Raw genomic sequence first — 19,936 nt, 5'->3', positions numbered from 1 at the left:
GATGGGGAAACTGGGGCACTTGGGTGGCTCAGTCGGTTAAGCGGCCGACTTCGGCTCAGGTCATGATCTCACACTCCGTGAGTTCGAGCCCCGCGTCGGGCTCTGTGCTGACCGCTCAGAGCCCAGAGCCTGTTTCAGATTCCATGTCTCCCTCTCTCTGACCCTCCCCTGTTCATGCTCTGTCTCTCTCTGTCTCAAAAATAAATAAACGTTAAAAAATTTAAAAAAAAAAAAAAAAAAAAAAAAAGATGGGGAAACTGAGGCACCGAAAAGTTAAGCAAGTTACCCAAGTTTACATGGCAAGTGGTGAAGCTGGAATAATGTAAAAATATGTAGACATAAGGGCGTCTGGCTGGCTCAAAGGAGCACGGAGCTCTTGATCTCAGGGTTGTGAGTTCAAGCCCCATGTTGGGTGTAGAGATCACTAAAAAAAGTTAATAAATCATATATAAATCCATGCAACCAGGTGCAGGCAGCAGGGCAGGGAATGGAGTTTACCACCAACATCGCTCCTAGTAATTGGTGTCACTGCCTCATTTCTCCCTAACTCCTAACATCTGTGCCCATGGGCGGAGCTCCAGCGGGAGCAGCTGCTCTGGGTTAAAATCGGCCAGGCGGCAGCTTCGGCCCTAGCCTGCCTAGGAGCCTTGCCTCGTTCGCTCGCTCTCGCTCGCTCGCGGCGTTTCAGACTCTCCAAACTCCGACGGGGGGAACAGAAGTCTGATAAGGGCTTCAAGTTCTAGGAGAGCGATTTACCTACTTTGGACGGCCTGGGGAAAAGTTCAGGAGCTCCTGAGGCTGCCTTAACAAATCCCTGCCCCCTCTTTATCAACTCCAGGACTCACCACTCTCGGGAGAGATGTGAGTATATAAAGTTCTGACAAGCGTTTTCTCTGTGACGTACCTTTGCATTAGTTCTATCAGTGTTTACTGAATACTGCTTTGTGAGTTTATATTCTTGTGGCTTACTTCTTCTGAGCTATGTATATAGATATAAAGATAAATTTTTTTTTACTTATCAGTATTCACAGGCACTTCTGAAGTAGTAAAATACAAAGGCACTTGCCATAAAATGACTGAATCAGGATATCTAGCCCTTGCTTTTAAGGAGCTCATCACCTACAAGCTATAGGACGCCTGCTGCTTTCAAAAATAAACAGGGGCGCCTGGGTGGCTCAGTAGGTTAAGGTCGGGCTCTTGATTTCGGCTCAGGTCATGATCTCAGGGTTCCTGAGTCCGAGTCCCACGGCAGGCTCCAAGCTGATGGCATGGAGTCGGCTTGGGATTCTGTCTCTCCTCTCTGCCCCTCACCTGCTTGTGCTCTCTCTCTCTCTCTCAAAATAAGTAAACAAACTTAAAAAAAACAAAACAGACAAACAAAAAAAAAACGATGTAAGATGAGACACAAAGAAGAACATATTTGCCAGAAACAAAACCAACGGTGTTCAGTATCTGGTATATATAGATTCCTGAAAACAACACAGTAGAAAAAAATGGTCAAAGGTTCTAAATATACAACAGAACAGTGATCGGCAGTCAGTAGAGCAGAAGTGCTCCTGGGCCAGAGTTGAAGGGCAAATGGGTGACTCCCTCTCCAAACAGCATGATACCAAGTCACTGGTTGCCAGGTCCTTTCATGGACAAACCTGGGGTTTTTTGGACTTGAAGTGTTCATTTTCCCTTCCTGCCACTTAACTAGCTACATGACCCGTTTGACATCCTCAGAATTTCCCCCTAGGAATGGCGGTAAGACGTGCACACAAAAAACTAATGGCATTAGCCTGACGGGGGAGGCAAGGAATAAAATTCCAGAGGAAAACTGTTGACTTCGGGCTGGCTGATTAGGGAAGGCCTTCAGAAGGAGCTGCCATTGAAGGAGAGGTTTGAAAGCCAAATGAGCTTATTACCAATACCCCTAATTTAATATTCATTTCTGCTTGCCATGCACATAATTGACCTGATGGAGGCCACTTGGTAACGCAGCTGAGCATATCTTTGTGAACGCAGCTCTCTCCCTGTGCTGGTTCGCTTTCAAGATTTCATACCCTATGAAATGTGCTCCCCATTCATCATCACTTCTCTGTGTCCTGAAATCCCTCATTCCTTCCCCACCCTCTTTTTTTTTAAATTTTTAAAATTCTAGTTAGTTAACATACTGTGTAATATTTCAGGAGTAGAATTCAGTGATGGATCACTTACATACAACACCCAGTGCTCATCACAAGTGCCCATTTTAATACCCATCACCCATGTAGCCCATCCCCCTGCCCAACTCCCTCTGTCAACCCTCAGTTTCTTCTTTATCCTTAAGAGTCTCTTGGGTTTCTCTCTCTTCTCTTCCCCCCCCACTTCCCATGTGTTCATCTGCTTTGTCTCTTAAATTCCACATATGAGTGAAATCATATGTTATTTGTCTTTCTCTGACTTAATTTGCTTAGCATGATACATTCTAGGTCCATCCATGTCATTGCAAGTGGCAAGATTTTATATATATATATATATACACACACACACACACACATATATATATACACACACACACATATATATGTATATATATATATATATATATATATATATACACACACACACACATACATACACACACACACAAACATACCACATCTTCTTTATCCATTCATCAGTCAATGGACATTTGGGCTCTCTCCATAGTTTGGCTCCTTCCCCACCATCTTTTGGGTTCTGTTCCCCCCAGCACGTTCACCCTAGCATGAGCCCTGCTCATGGTCTCCCTAACTCTTTGTCTCAGCCTCCTGACCAGGGTTTACTGAGCACCTGTATCCACCAGGCACTGCTCTAGGCATTTAGGATACATCCGTGTGCAAAAGAGACACAAATCTTTTTTTTTCGTAGAGCATACATTCTGGTGGCCAAAGTATCCCAAATGTTTCGGGGGAGCTGGTCTCTGTCCTCCTCTGTTACTCTAACATTCCTACAATTCTCTGCCTCCAACCGCAGGCCAACCTGAAACCAAGCATTCACTGACATTCCAGATTGAACAGGACTCGGTCAACCTGCAGTTTCATTGAAGACGAACACAGAACTCAATGTTCTGGGGAACATAGGGAAAGATAAAGCTGGCAGAGAAAGAAAGGGATGGTGGTACATTGTTTTAATGTAAAGCACATCTAGATCTATTTAACAGTAAAAGAAAGATTACCCACATGATCATTCTGGCAGGAAGAATAAGCAATCAAGGAAAACCTGTTACAAGTGGAATAAGGGCAAGCTCTCCTGTCAGTTTCATGCATTTTGTTCCTGCCTTCCGGGCTCCCTGGGTTCCTCACGGAATGCATGCCTGCCAGTCAGAGGAACCCAGTAGTCACAAACAAATGCTCTGGATGCTTCCATTAATGTCAAGACTTAGCTGGATACAGTTAATACTAGTTAAACAAGGTCCAAATCATTCCATTTTCTCTCATTCTCCCCCCCTTTTTTTTTAAGTTACACATAAGTACAGAATATTCCGTAAGATTGCCCTATACTGTGCTGGTGTCCTCAGGCCAGCAGAAGAATGATATAGAGGGGTGCCCAGGTGGCCCAGTAGGTTAAGCATCTGACTTTGGCTCAGGTCACGATCTCCTGGTTCATCGGTTCGAGCCCCGCGTCGGGCTCTGTGCTGAAAGCTCAGAGCCTGGAGCTTGCTTTGGACTCTGTGTCTCCCTCCCTCTCTGTCTGGCCCTCCCCTGCTCACAGTATGTCTCTCTCTGTCTCTCAAATATGAATAAACATAAGAAAAATGAAATAGAAACAGCCTCTATCGTGCATGCAGGAAACCTTGTGAGCTACCCAGCAGTCTCTCCCAGATGCTTCTCCTCCAGGCTTCCAGAAACTCTGGGTGGGCTTCCAGTCCCCAGCTCAGCCCTTTTCACAGAGATTCTAACTGTAGGTTGTCAACGGCAAACAGATCTCATCCCCTCACTTGTGGCAGGCGGAGATTCTCTAGGTGTATGTGTGTCTTCAGAAAGAACAAGGCTCACAGGGAAGGAAATGACAAAAAGGTAGAGTTCTGTCCCAATTGAAGAAATGGCTTTCTAAACACTAGCACTGCCCCATCTCGGAATGAGGCTCTCTGGTAAACAGAGCCCCCTGCCCCTGCAGGGGCTGCAGCTGGGGTGTCTTAGAGGCATCAGATAAAGTTGTGGTCACCTGTAATGTCCCCTTAGCTTGATGGTGGAGAGCGGAGGTTCTGCCACTGAAATGGACCCGATACAGGGATCGGGTCTGCCCCATCCAAGGATCACAGACAAAAATGTCTCCTGAACAGGGGCACCTGGGTGGCTCAGTCTCTTGAGCTCCTGACTCCTGGTTTCAGCTCAGGTCATGATTTCTCGGTTGGTGGGATCGAGCGTGGAGTCAGGCTCTGCACTGACAGCCTGCAGCCTGCTTGGGATTCTCTCTCTCTCTCTCTCTCTCTCTCTCTCTCTCTCTCTCTCTCTCCCTCCCTCTCCCTCCCTTTCCCTCCCTCTCCCTCCCTCTCCCTCTCTCCCCCACCTCCCCTACTCATGTTTTCTCTCCAAAACAAATAAATAAACTTAAAAAAAAAAAAAAAAAAGGTCTCCTGGTCAGGCAGCCTGGGATGGTCTCTATCCAACTAAAGGGTACAGGTTCCCCAGTTCCAGCACACTCCTCACCAGATCTTTCAGTTTTCCTCCCGAAGCAGGGAATTCACATTTTTAAATAAAATAATCTATATTTACTATAAATATCAGCAACTTATTCCAAAATATTTTAAATTCTATAAGGCCAATCAAGGTGTGCCAGTGGACCAGATTTGGCCATTGACAACGGCCGGTTTCTGACCTGTTTTGGAGGAAATTTTCTGCTTCCAAGGTCAAGTCTCTGTTAAATGCCCACCTAAGTTTGTGGGTATGGGGTAGAAAACAGGAGCTCCCCTTCCCCCGGTGTCTGATTAGGGCTCAACCTGGGATCTTAACGCTCTCGCTTTTTCAGTTTTGAATCCAGGAGAAAAACTGAGCTCTAAGCCCCTCCAGGATCCTTGCAGACAGCTGAGGCCCGGGGGTGCCCCAGGTCCCGGACGCGGCACTCACCAGCCAGGGCTCCGGCTGTGCTGATTGGCTGCGCTGCTGGTTGTCAGGGCGACCCTGGCCGCCGCCGAATCCTCGCTTTGGGGGGTGGGGGACAGCAGTCAAGCAGCGGCTGGGGCTGCACCTCGGGAGGTTGGGCGTGCAGCCTGCAGAGCGCCTGCCACTTTATAGCAACTCGCGCCGGCCCGCTTGGGGCTCGGCCTCCCGGGGTGGAGCCGGCTGCTTGCCCCTGAGGCGCAGGGCGGGGCGTGCTGTGGCTGCTCTTCAGGGAAGGGAGAGGGGTCTGAGGACTGGAGTAGGGTGCCCTGGGTACGCGTGGGATATGGGACGGGAGGGTGCAGTTAAAGGGTTTGGGTGCGGGTGGGAGGCAGGCCCATGTGGACCCTGTCCAGGAAGCACCTGGGGACAGCAGGGGGAAGTTTCCGGTGGAGTCCCAGCGCGCCCCGCGAGCCTCTCCCAGTCCTGGGAAATTGCCTCCGCACGGAATGGGGTGGGCAAAGAGAAGGGTGTGCTGGGTGTGGTCCTTAAGCCTCGGATTCGCTGAGTCACTGTGACTCTGGACTTAGATTTGGAGGGCCGAGGTACCTTAGGAGACGTGTTCCAGGAAAAGGGAATTCATTTCTTCCTTTGCCAATGTTCACATTGTGCACTGGGGAGTCTCAAAGGACGCACTTCGCTGGGTGCAAACACCTGCTCCTCAGAATGGGAATCTAAATGGTTTAGTCCAAGGCTGGCTGGAGAGATAAGTAACAGGGAAGCATTTAAAGAATAGCCAAGACGAAGGAAAGTTGACTGGCTTTACAAAGGCTGACTTTAGGCAGCTGACCAGAGCAGAGAGAAAAGTTTTAAATCCCTACCAAGTGAAAGTTACAGTAAAGTCTTCATCCTATGGGTTGTACTGTGCATGTCTTACTGTATTTTACAGGTACTGCATTTTTTTATACATTGAAAGTTTGTATAAACTTTGAACAAATCCACATCACCCCCTTTCCCACAGCATTTGCCCATGTTGTGTCTCTGTCACGTGTTGGCAATTTCCTGAAATGTTTCGAACCTTTTCATTAAATTTGGTACGATGATCTGTGATTAGTGATTATAACTCACTGAAAATTCAGATGATGAGCATTTTTTTTTAACGTTTATTCATTTTTGAGACAGAGAGAGACAGAGCATGAATGGGGGAAGGTCAGAAAGAGAGGGAGGCACAGAATCTGAAACAGGCTCCAGGCTCTGAGCTGTCAGCACAGAGCCCTACGCGGGGCTGGAACTCACGGACCACGAGATCATGACCTGAACCGAAGTCAGACGCCCAACCGACTGAGCCACCCAGGCGCCCCGATGAGCATTTTTAAACAGGGAAGTATTTTTATTAAAAATTTTTTTTAAATGTTTATTCATTTTTGAGAGAGAGAGAGAGAGACGGCACGCAAACAGGGAAAGGGCAAAGAGGGAGGGAGGCACAGAACCCAAAGCAGGCTCCAGGCCCTGAGCTGTCAGCACAGAACCCAATGCAGGGCTCGAACCCATGCGCTGTGAGATCATGACCTGAGCCCAAGTCGGATGCTTACCCAACTGAGCCACCCGGGCATGCCAACAATGAAGTATTTTTAAATTAAGGTATGTACATTGTTAGTGCTATTGCACACTTAATAGACTAAGTATGGCGTAAACATAATTTTTATATGTGTGAGGAAACCAAAAAATTAATTTGACTTGCTTTATTGCATTTTTTGCTCCCAGACCTGTCAAATCTCTGAGATATGCCCATGCTGTCAAAGGGGAAGGAAAAAGAAAAAGAAGTTTAAAGTGTAACCGTCAAAAAAATTAGAAATGGTAACTAAGAAAATTTAGAGAGAAGGTGGGAAGTACACTCTTAAAGTGAGGTTTGCAAAATTTAAGGGGTTGCAAAAAACCCCAACAACTCAGTAATCAAGATAAATAACTGTTAAGTCATTATTTTTAAAGATTTGGGGGGGGTTAGGCAAAGAATTCTTACTATGATACCAAAAGCATAATTATTAATTGAACTTGATCAAAATTACACAACTTTGCTCTGTAAAGATAGCGTTAAGACAATAAAAAGACAAGGCAAAGACTGGGGAAAATACTTAAAAATCATATATCCAATGAAAACTATATGCAGAATGCATAAAGAACTCTAAAAACTCAACACTGGAAAACAGACAAAAAATTCGGAAGAATTTTAACAGACACTTTACCAGAGAGGATATACAGGAGACAGGTGCATGAAATAATGTGCATTGTCATTAGGAACATGCAAAGTAAAACCACGAGGAGCTAACACTGCTAAGACATTAGAACAGCTAAGACATTTTTCAAATGACAATACCAAGCATGTTGGCAGGGATTCTGAGAAATGGAAACTCTTAAATCATTGCCAGTGGGAATGCAAAAGGGTACAGTGACTCTGAGGACAGTTTATTAATCTTTTGTAAAGTTAAACGTGGACCGACCAGGTGACCAAACTAGATACTTGCCCTAGAGAAAAGAAAATTTATATTTACCCCAAATCTGTACATTAATATTTTAACCCCTTTATTCATAGTAGTCCCAAAATTGGAAAAGACCCACATCTCCTCTCACGAGTGAATGTATGAATAAACTATGGGGCATCCATGCAACCCAACAACACCCAGCAATAAAAAGGAATTACTCTTTTTTTTTAATTTAATTTATTTTTTTAATTTACATCCAAGTTAGTTAGCATATAGTGCAACAGTGATTTCAAGAGTAGATTCCTTAATGTCCATTATCCATTTGGCCCATCCCCCCTCCCACAACCCCTCCAGTAACCCTCTGTTTGTTCTCCATATTTAAGAGTCTGCCTGTTTTTATATTATTTTTGCTTCCCTTCCCTTGTGTTCATCTGTTCTGTATCTTAAAGTCTTCATGTGAGTGAAGTCATATGATATTTGTCTTTCTCTGACTGACTAATTTCGCTTGGTATAATACCCTCTAGTTCCATTCATGTAGTTGCATATGGCAAGATTTTATTCTTTTTGAGTGCCGAGTAACACTCCATTGTCTATACACACCACATCTTCTTTATCCATTCATCCATCGATGGACACTTGGGCTCTTTCCATACTTTGGCTCTTTCCATACTTTGGCTATCGTTGATGGTGCTTCTATAAACGTTGGGGTGCATGTGTCCCTTCGAAACAGCACACCTGTATCCCTTGGATAAATGCCTAGTAGTGCAATTGCTGGGTCATAGGGTAGTTCTATTTTTAATTTTTTGAGGCGTCTCCATACTGGGATGGAATGCCCCAGTTTGCATTCCCACCAGTGGGGCCAAAGAGATCCTCTTTCCCCGCATCGTCACCAACATCTGTGGTTGCCTGAGTCGTTCATGTTAGCCATTCTGACAGGTGTGACGTGGTATCTCATTGTGGTTTTGATTTGTATTTCCCTGATAATGAGTGACATTGAGGATTTTTTCATGTGTCTGTCGGCCATCTGGATGTCTTTGGAGAAGTGTCTATTCATGTCTTTTGCCCCTTTCTTCACTGAATTATTTGTTTTTTGGGTGTTGAGTTTGATAAGTTCTTTATAGATTTTGGATACTAACCCTTTATCTGATATGTCGTTTGCAAATATCTTTTCCCATTCCGTCGGTTGTCTTTTAGTTTTGCTGATTGTTTCCTTTGCTGTGCAGAAGCTTTTTATTTTGATGAGGTCCCAGTAGTTCATTTTTGCTTTTGTTTCCCTTGCCTCCAAAGACATGTTGAGTAAGAAGTTGCTGCAGCCAAGGTCAAAGAGGTTTTTGTCTGCTTTCTCCTCTAGGATTTTTATGGCTTCCTGTCTTACATTTAAGTCTTTGATCCATTTTGAGTTTATTTTTGTGTGTGGTATAAGAAAGTGGTCCAGGTTCATTTTTCTGCATGTCACTGTCCAGTTTTCCCAGCACCACTTGCTGAAGAGACTGTCTTTATTCCGTTGGATGCTCTTTCCTGCTTTGTCAAAGATTAGTTGGCCATATGTTTGTGGGTCCATTTCTGGGTTCTCTATTCTGTTCCATTGATCTGAGCGTCTTTTTATGCCAGTACCATACTGTCTTGATGATTACAGCTTTGTAATACAGCTTGAAGTCCGAAAAGGAATTACTCTTGATGCACATAGCAACAGGGATGAATTTCTAAAGCATTTTGCTATGTGAAAGAAACCAGAGTCAAAGCTATATGACTTTATGTATATGACATTCTGAAAAAGGCAAAACTATAAATTGGAGAATAGACCAGTGGTCGCTGAGGGTTAAGATCTTATTTTTTTAAGATTTTTAAAAAAGTAATCTCTACCCCCAATGTGGGGTTCAAATTCCCAACCCCAAGATCAAGAGTCACATGCTCTACAGACTAAGCCAGCCAGATGCCCCCATAAATAACTGTTTAACAGAATATTTTTGAAAATCAATTTGCAGAAAGGAAAGTCATGATAAACAAAATATAAAAATGTTAAGTAAAGATCAGTACCAGTGCCAAACCAAGCCATATTGAGCCTAAAGAAAAATGAGGACTCACTTAATACTGATTCATTCTTTATGTTGTTAAACAAAATTCAACTAAGTACATTTTAAAGATCTTATTGACTTTATTCAGTGATTCATGAATCAGGCAGCATCTGATCTAGCAGGTAGAACAGAGCTCTGAGGAACTATGCAAAATGAAAAGAATTTTATAGACAGAAAGGAATGGGAAGTTAAACTTGGTGAAAATTGGATTTTTTTTTTTTAAGTTTTAATTTATTTTGAGAGCGAGAGCATAGGAGGGGCAGAGAGAGAGAACCTCAAGCAGGCTCTGTGATGTCAGCACAGAACCCAACACAAGGCTCCATCCCACATACCATGAGATCATGACCTGAGCTGAAATCAAGAGTTGGGGACACTTAACTGACAGAGCCACTCAGGCACCCCTGTTTGTTTTGTTTTGTTTTGTTTTATTTTGGTTTTTTTGAGGTTGCTTTCTTTAGGGAATGTTGGGAGTCTATCAGGTAGATTACCTACCTAGTGCTGATCAGGCCATTCCTGACTGATTCATTAAAGATTCCAGTTCAAGGTGAGCTGAAACTGTAATTAAGTCTGTTTGGTGACTTGAGGCTAAGCATAAGTGACTCCATTTTGGGCCAGTTGTCTTTTTATTATTATTATCATTTTTTTAATGCTTGTTTATTTTTGAGAGAGAGAGAGACAGAGCACAAGTAGAGGAGAGGCAGAGAGAGACGGAGACATAGAATCTGAAGCAGGCTCTAGGCTCTAAGCTGTCAGCACAGAGCCTGACGCAGGGCTGGAACCCACGAACCGTGAAATCATGACCTGAGCCCAAGTAGGTCACTTAACAGACTGAGCCACCCAGGTGTTCCCCGGTTGTCTTTTAATCATTTATACCCTTTAACAGTTATACCCTTTGGTCAGACTCAGCCTGAGTGATAGGGTAAAAAAATGCAAAAATTGCTGGATCTGTGCGATTCACAGGTCCTACAGCAGTGGGTTCACATTCTTTAAGTTAGTCATGCTCTTGGATTCTTTTCTGATATTCTAGTCTTAAGGAGATCATTTGCTCGGTGATAGATGACGGCAAGTGTACATTTAAAGCTTTCGAGAGAGGGGCACCTGGGTGGCTCAGTCCATTAACTGTCGGACTTTGGCTCAGGTCATGATCTCATGGCTCCTGAGTTCGAGCCCCACATTGGGCTCTGTGCTACCAGCTCAGAGCGTCGACCCTGCTTCGGATTCTGTGTGTCTCTCTCTCTCTGCCCTTCTCCCATGCATGCTCTGTCTCTCTCTAAAAGATAAATAAAAGAACATTAAAAAATTAACAACAACAACAACCAAAAAACCCAACTTTGTCCAGAGAGTCTAGGGATTTTTACTGGGCAGCTTATGCTTCAGCAGCAGACTGTGCAATGCCTTCAAGAGTTAAGGGCAGGTTCCAAACCATACCCTTAACCAGGGCAGTAGGGATCTGTCAAAGGAAGTGAATTTTTAAAAAATGTTTATTTTGAGAGAGAGCACACACAAGTGGGGGAGGGGCAGAGAGCGAGGGAGAGAAAAAGAATCCCAAGCAGGCTCTGCGATTTCAGCACAAAGCCTGACTCAGGGCTGGCTCTCATGAACCTCCAGATGGTGACCTGAGCTGAAATCAATAGTTGGATGCCTAAGCAACTGAGTCATGTAGGTGCCCCTTATGTCTGAATAATAGTCTATTGTGTATGTGTTTATCTTCTTCATCTACTCATCTGTTGACAGACACATTGTTTGCATATCTTAGCTACTGTGAATACTGCAATGAACATGGGTGTGCAGAGATCCCTTTGAGAAACCGGGTTCAAATCCTTCAGATATATACCTAGAAGTGGGATTGCCAGATTATATGGTGGTTCCATTTTTTTTTTCAAAAAAAAATTTTTTTAACGTTTATTTATTTTTGAGACAGAGAGAGACAGAGCATGAACAGGGGAGGGTCAGAGAGAGGGAGACACAGAATCTGAAACAGGCTCCAGGCTCTGAGCGGTCAGCACAGAGCCCGGCGTGGGGCTCAAACTCACGGACCGCGAGATCATGACCTGAGCCGAAGTCGGACACTTAACCGACTGAGCCATCCAGGTGCTCCTGTGGTGGTTCCATTTTTAATTTTTTGAGCAATCACCATACTGTTTGCCATAACAGCTATAGTAAACGGTTTTAATTACATAAATTACATAATTTATTTAATACATATTTATGTATATATTTAATACATATTTAATTCCATAAACCTATTTTATAAATCTATTACATACATTTGTGTAGTAAATTTTATTACATGAATTACATAAATTAGAATCCTTTATTCCTAGTGAAAACTAAGAAGGAAGCAACCATGGACTTATCTGTTACACTAGCATCCAGTGAAGATCCAGTGATTGGATTGGTACATTTGTACATGCATTTTACAATTTCTAGTAGTAGATTCTTCCTCACAGTAAAGTTTTCAATGTGGCACAAAACATAGCTACTATTAGATGTAAATATCTTCAGTTCATCTGTAAAAGGAAGCCAAAAGTCAATAAACTTAAATTGAGTAATTCATGTTTGCATATTTTATCCTACTTGAAAATGATTTAGATGCTTGATAAATATCCATCATTTAACTTATCTCCGAGTTGGGGATTTGAAGTGTTTTACAGCGTAGGGCACCTGGGTGACTCAGTCGGTTAAGCGTCCAACTCTTGATTTCTGCTCAGGTCATGGTCTCACTGTGCATGAGATCGAGCCCTGTGTCAGGCTCTGTGGGGACAGTGTGGAGCCTACTTAGGATTCTCTCTCTCCTTCTATCTGCCCCTCCCCCACCCATTCTCTCCACCCCCCCCCAAATAAATATTTTTAAAAAACATTTACAGTGTGTGTTGTCACCAGGAAATTTTCTTGAGGTTGGTGGATGACTTAGTGTCAATCCAACCAATTCCATGACCACCTTGTCCTAGCACAGGATTCTTACAGTTAGGGAGAGAGTACTCCAGGTGCTTTTCAGCGCTCCACCCATGGCCAACAATTTTGTGGCTTTGGCTTCCAAGGTTCCCACGACAGAGCTGTTATTCTTTTACCCCATCTGTACACGAACAGAAGCCAACAAGAACCACAGAAATGGAAGTGTGGACTCCAGCAGTAACCAGAAACTCTGCTTTCCACAGTACCAGTTTCTGGACTCCACAGTTCCAGAAAAAGATGGTACTGTAGACTGGCCAAGAGAAGACCTTAAGTACACACCACCAGCAGCTTCCTGAGTGGAACTCTGGACTGAACCAGCAGACCCCAATACATAGGGACTGAACTCACGGGGCTAGCGACTCAGATTCTGGGTGGAATCATCTGCCTGCTCAAGCTGACCTGCCATGGACTGGGACCATGAGCTACCCAAGAGCTAAGGACTGGCATTTTGCAAGAACTGCCTCTCTGACCTGTTAACCCCGGACTGGAAAGCCAATCAGATCAGGAATTCAGGGCAAAGAGAGCAGAACTCAGATCCAAGAGGAACTTGGTCATGAACCTCAGAAATGGCAAGAAAGAAGACTCCCAGAGTTGGCAGGTACCAACACCTGTGTTTCTTGTTTTTGAAGATGTCAGCAGATTCCCTTTGTTCCCACCACTACCACCGAAACTGTCAAAAAAAACAAAATTCAGGGGCACCTGGGTGGCTCAGTCGGTTGAGCGTCCGACTTCAGCTCAGGTCATGATCTCGTGGTCTGTGGGTTCGAGCCCTGCGTCGGGGTCTATGCTGTCAGCTTAGAGCCTGGAGCCTGCTTCAGATTCTGCGTCTTCCTCTCTCTCTCTGCCCCTCCCCTGCTCACACTCTGTCAATCTCTCTCTCAGAAAATAAACATTAAAAAAATTTTTTTTATAAAATTCAGGGGCACGTGGGTAGCTCAGTTGGTTAAGTGTCCAGTTTTGGCTCAGGTCATGATCTCGCGGTTTGTGGGTTAGAGCCCCGTGTAGGGCTCTGTGCTGACAGTGTGGAGCCTGAAGCCTGTTTCCAGTTCTGTGTCTCCCTCTCTGTCTGCCTCTCCTCAACTCATGCTCTGTCTCTGTCTCTCTCTTAAAAATGAATAAACATTTTTTTAAAAGTTTACTTTTTTAATTTTTAAAAAATGTTTGTTTACTTTTGAGAGAGAGACAAAGTGCAAATGGAGGAGGATCAGAGAGAGGGAGACACAGAATCCAAATCAGGCTCTAGCCTCCAAGCTGCCAGCACAGAGCCCGATGTGGGGCTAGAACTCATGGACCTTGAGATCATGACCTGAGCCAAAATCAGATGCTTAACTGACTGAGCCACCCAGGTGTCCCCCACCCCCCCAAAAAAAGAGTTCAGAAAACAAAATTCAGCTGGGGATGCTTTAAAGCGCTTACTGGCTTTATTCACCTGCATTTATTCATGAATTGGGCACCATCCAAGCTAGCAGATAAAAGCTCTGAAGAACTGTATAAAATGAAAGACTTGTGTGGGCAGAAGGGAGCAGGAACCAGGAAGTTATATGAAGCAAATACTGCACAGGATATTAACAAACTAAAATTTAAATAAAAAACAAAGTGGGTTGGTTATTGTTAGGCGACTTTCCTTCAGGCTCTAACAGGCAGATCATCTTAGAAGCGCTAACATGGCATTTCCTGATTGTCTGGTTTAAGATTTCATTTCCGGGATAAATAACAAATTAAGTCTAGGTTTAGAGGCAAGGAACTTAGCATAAACCATTCCATTTGGGGCCTGTTGTCTTATTTTTAACATTTTAATGTATTTTTTTTTCATCGTAGACATTTTTCATTAATTTGACCTCTAAAATGTTGTATTGAAACCTTTTGATTCCTGAGTTTTCTGGCATTTTAAATTTTGTGCCAGAGGCAAGTGCTTCTGGTCCTTGCCTTGACTGTAAATAAACCAGATTTTCTATTTTAAAATACAAAGTGTACGGATACTGTGTAAAGTTGATAAATGAAGAAACAGGCAAAAGCATATAATTAGAAGGTAATAGTAGCCCCTGGAACCATTACACACAATGGTTTTAAGCATTTTTTTCTAGGAATGGAAAATGACAGGAGAGGACTAGTGTTTAATATATGTTTAAGAGTTAAGGGAGGCTTGGGGGGCTCAGTTGATTAAGCTTCCAACTCGTGATTTCACCTCAGGTCATGATCGCACGGCACGGTTCATGGGATCCGGCACAGAGCCTGCTTGGGATTCTCTCTCCTCTCCCTCTCAATAAATAAATCAACTTTAAGGAAAAAAGACAAAAGGATTGCTGATGACGTTATGTTTAACACATGAGAAACTGCCAAAGTGCTTTCCAAGGTGGCTGCACTCTTCTATGCTGCTCCCAGCAAAGTGTGTTAGAATTTCTCCTCACCAACATTTGTATTGTCTCATTCACTGTAGCTGTGTGTGTGTGTGTGTGTGTGTGTGAAGTGGTAACTCATTGTAGTTTTGAGTTAGGTTTTCCCAATGACTAGTGACACTGCACATCTTTTCTTATAATTGTTGGACATTTATATATCTTTGGAGAAATGTTTAATTGCTTTGCACATTTTTATTTTTTTTAATTTTTTTTAACGTTTATTTATTTTTGAGACAGACAGAGCATGAATGGGGGAGGGCAGAGAGAGGGAGACACATAATCTGAAGCAGGCTCCAGGCTCTGCGCTGTCGGCACAGAGCCCGATGCGGGGCTCGAACTCTAGGACTGTGAGATCAAGACCTGAGCAGAAGTCGGATGCTCAACCGACTGAGCCACCCAGGCGCCCCGGTTTGCACATTTTTTTTTTTAATTTTTTTTTTCAACGTTTATTTATTTTTGGGACAGAGAGAGACAGAGCATGAACGGGGGAGGAGCAGAGAGAGAGGGAGACACAGAATCGGAAACAGGCTCCAGGCTCTGAGCCATCAGCCCAGAGTCTGATGCGGGGCTCGAACTCACGGACCGCGAGATCGTGACCTGGCTGAAGTCGGACGCTCAACTGACTGCGCCACCCAGGCGCCCCTGGTTTGCACATTTTTAAATTGGGGTGTCCTTTTTATTGGGTTGTAAGGGTTCTTCATACAAGTTCCTTTTTTTTTTTTAAAGTAATCTCTGCACGCAATGTGGGGCTTGAATTCACCCTGAGATCAAAAGTCGCAAGATCAAAAGAGATCAAAAAGACAGACTGAGGCAGACTGAGGCAGACAGGTGTCCCTTTATACAAGTTCCTGATCAGATACGTGACTGGCAAATATGTTCTCCCATTGTTTGGATTGTGTTTTTATTTTCTCAGTGGTGTCTTTTAATTCTGATGGCGTCTAACTTAGGATCCTTTTAGCACATGTTCTTTGTGTCTTATCTAAGAAATCACTGCCTAACCAAAGATTTATACCTATGGGTTTTTGTTTTTTTCTGTGAGTTTTATAATTTTAGCTCTTCTATTTAGATCTGTGATCTACTTTGCAGTAATTTTTGTGTATGATGTCAGGGAATAAAATGTTTTGGGGATGTTTTGGGGATAAGAGATAAGGGAACTAATGTACCAAGTGCTAATATGGCGTGTCTGCGGCCATACAGCTGCTCAGTGGTGCCTTGCAGAATTTGAGCTCAGGGCGCTCCGACTCAGAGTCAGGATTCTTGAGTGTAGCTCAAGCCCCATATACTCTTCTGGGTGAGCTCTGGTTGCAACTGAAACAATATAGGATTCAGCTGCATTGCCTTAAAGGTCCCTCCAGCTTTAATTGGCTGTCGGTTCAGAATTGTGCAATTTCCATGCAGTTCTCTGAGCAGGCTTGTCCCTGGACTGGAGGCTTGTGTGTCTACTGAAAACCATGTCCTCAAGGTCTCTGCCACATCATCAGGGAGCAGCCGGCACCCTGGAGCTGTAGAAAGCTTTGTGATGGTCTTCATTATCTAGAGATAAAAAGCAGAGGTAGGAGAAACCTCAGGAGTCCCTCATTTTCCTCCTGATGAAAGAACACAAACAGCCTAATTAGTTACCTGCTAAGGCACTGCCTCTGCACTTGGGTGCCTCCTTTTTTGCAAAAGAAATCCCCAAAGCCCCCTTGCTGTGGATGATGGAGTTTGTGCAATAGCTCAGAGCCACATGGGCCTTTCTGGACACCTGGGCATCTGTTGTCCTCAGTGGTTCCCGTGGCTACCGCCAAGTATCCCTGGAGGGAACAGGTCTTTGGTATTAGGGGAGAAATGATTCTTCTCCTGTAAACATCATCCCTTCCTGCTCTCCTGTCTCACTGCCAGGATCACTATTGTACAGTACACGCACTTTTAGGCTGGACTTCTGTGTCCCCGTGTGCTCTGCCAGAACTCTGTCAGGCTATATATTGTGTCAAATAGGTCATATTCTGTTGGGCTTTGACAACTCTGGTTAGACTGACATTTCTCTTGAGATGACATGCATCATGCACTTGTTGTGAAGAGATTTCATCTGATACAGTAAACTGAGTTCTGGGATCCGATCACAGAATTTAAGTGCTTGATCCTTTTTGTCCCACGTCCCATTAGTAATTCTTCAGCTTGTGCACAAACACCTTCGGGGATAGGGGACTCACTTGTAATTTCCAAGAGCAAACTACAGGAGATGTTAGGGGAAAGCATTCCCTGTCTCTTGATTCTTTATTTTGTCTAGACTGGTCTGAGTCAAGCATTCAGTTCCACAAGCATTTATTAAACATCATTCAAGATCCAGGCAATGAGCTTCGTGAAGGGTGAGGAAAGACAAATGTCACCTAGTTCCTAAGACATCTGAGCAGTTACTAGGAAATGTGCGCCACACTTCCTTGTCATCATAGATCTCAAAATTACAGTCTCAATAATGTCTTAGGGGCACCTGGATGGCTCAGTCAGTTGGGCATCCGACTGCGGCTCAGGTCATGATCTTGCAGTTCATGAGTTCAAACCCCGCATCAGGCTCTGTGCTGACAGCTTAGAGCCTGGAGCCTGATTCAGATTCTCTATCTCCCTCTCTTTCTGCCCCTCCCCTGCTTGCTCTCTGTCTCTAGAAAATAAATAAATATTAACATATTTTAAAAAATAATGTCTTAATAAGGCAAAAAGATTGCATTTATGACAACTGACCTCCATACATGTGAACACACAAACACAGTGATCTAAACACAGCATATGTTTCCACTCTCTCCCTGTCTGTGCATACTGGGGTAAAAATAACAAGTAAATTTGGGGATACTCTTCGTGATGTGCCAGAGTTAACGCATATACTGCTTGACTGTGGATTACAGGGGTACTGCTTCCCTGGGGGATGTTTTGGAAATGTCACTAACAACGTACTATTAACTATATCTTGTTACTAAAGAAGACGGTAATAGAGAATGATGCTGGTGAGCTGGGTCCAGGGACCCGGAGGGAATCCCACAGGATCAGCCAAGAGGGTCCTTGGCTTCATGCAGGATGGAAATGAAAGGTGAGCCAGCACAGCTTAAAGATCTAGAGAGAACAGAAACAGACGGAGCATCTGGGAGACTCAGAAAAGAAAGGAGCTTGAGTCTCAGGTTTGTTCGGAGCCTGGGGGTTTTTATTGAGGATTGTGGTCTGGTGTACGTGTCCTCTCCGACATCACTGAATCAGGTAGAACAAAGAGCAGGGGAGGAGGCTGGGTGGTTCTGTTGGTTGAGTGTCCAACTTCAGCTCAGGTCACGATCTCACGGTTTGTGAGTTGGGCTCCACATCAGACTCTCCACTGTCATCGCAGAGCCTGCTTCGGATCCTTTGTGCCCCCACTCTCTCTACCCCTCCCCTGCTTGCACGCACTTTCTCTCTCTCTCCAAAAATGAACATTAAAACAAATGTATTGAAAGACCAGTGGGGCGCCTGGGTGGCTCAGTTGGCTAAACATCCCACTTCTGCTCAGGTCATGATCACATGGTTCACGAGTTTGAGCCCCATATCATGCTCTGAGCTGAAACTTAGAGCCTGCTTCAGATTCTGTGTCTCCCCTGCTCCTCTCTCTGCCCTTCCCCTGCTCATACTCTCTCTCTGCCCCTCCCCTGCTCATACTCTGTCTCTATCTCAGAAATGAAACATTAAAAAAAAAAAAAAAAAAAAAGGACCAGGTCCCAGGTTTTATTCCTTGGAACCAGAGGGTGTTTGTTGGCTTTGAGATATCTAGAGTCTGGATCTGGAATGCACATATGCTGGCTTCCTCAGGTCCTTCTCACCTGGCCCTTCCTTAGGTGTCATCTATTCTAGAGGAATCATGAACTCCTTGACCCTTACCATGAGCACATTCTGAGGCATATGTCAAGTGGGGTGGGGGCACAGGTCCTGGCAAGAACAGAACCAGGGACAGGAAGAAAACTCAGATTTTTATGGAGTCCTTCAGTTTTCCTATCTCTAACTTACACCTTATTAAAAGTGTCAGTCAAGGATGCCAGTAGGATTTCGGTTAAATACGAGTTTCAAATGTTCTGAACTAGCAGTCAAGATTGCCAGGTACAACTTCTATAAACAAGCATTCCCTACGTTGATATTCTGGAAATCAAATAAAATATAGGATCTGATTGGAGTTTCAATCTTTGTACTTTTAAACTCCAAACCAAAGATTTCATTTCAGCCGAGTAATATCATTTCAGCCAAATTTCTATCATTTGATTATTGTAATATCACATTTAATTATTGTGTGTTAGAATTGTGAACTTTTTAGGCAAAAGGATATATAAAACAATCCATTTATTTCTATGTGGTCATTCCTTTTAGGTGTTTTTTTGTTGGTTGGTTGGTTGGTTGGTTGGTTGGTTTGGTGGGGACAGGCAGATTAGCATCCCTTATGATGCAAAATTTACCTTCTTACCATTTGTTGTCATTTTGTGTCTCACATAGGCCAGAGGACTTGAATCTGCCTGTGTCCTTTGGTATTAAGGCTAGCTCAGTTTCGGCATATGTATAAACAAAACTTCCTGTAGTTTGCCTTTTTTTTTTTTTTTTTTTTTAATCCTGTTGTGGGGCTCGAACTCATAACCCAAGATTAAGAGTCACATGCTCCATCAAATGAGCCATGCAGGTGCCCCCAAACTTTACTTTTTAACAATATTTATTCCATTCTAGCGTGAGTTTGGTTTCTCTGTATGTAAGTGAAGCAGATGAGTTGTCTGGGGGAACTGCCTTCAGGTGAATGAGTTTGGGGATATGTGGATCATTGGTCTCTTCTGTGACTATTCTACTATTACTTGTATGATGTTGCCATCATTGGGGAGTTTCTGATTTCCTTGTGTTCCTGAGGCAGACTCCAGAGGCCACTTCGTTCCTCGCATCTTTTTAAAAATTCTCTTCTGTGTTTCTTTTGTTTAGGGGGCTCTTATTCGTTCCGTGCTAGATTTGCTTTGCCTTAG

At 43.8% G+C, this 19,936-nt stretch overlaps 1 long non-coding RNA gene across 1 annotated transcript in view; it reads left to right on the top strand.

The window, feature by feature from the left end:
• The first annotated feature begins 589 nt into the window (after positions 1-589).
• The window catches only part of LOC147573407 (uncharacterized), a 27,660-nt gene continuing 8,313 nt past the window's right edge, over positions 590-19,936 (top strand). The window contains exon 1 of the long non-coding RNA XR_015244728.1: positions 590-861. This is a non-coding gene — a long non-coding RNA (uncharacterized LOC147573407). The remainder of the gene's footprint in view (positions 862-19,936) is intronic.

The sequence above is a fragment of the Puma concolor genome, chromosome E2, assembly GCF_028749965.1.
Source record: "Puma concolor isolate L17-30 chromosome E2, mPumCon1.1.hap2, whole genome shotgun sequence".
In the NCBI taxonomy this organism is placed as follows: Eukaryota; Metazoa; Chordata; class Mammalia; order Carnivora; family Felidae; genus Puma; species Puma concolor.
Note: the sequence above shows the minus strand (reverse complement) of the source record. Positions and strands in the feature narration are given on the sequence as shown.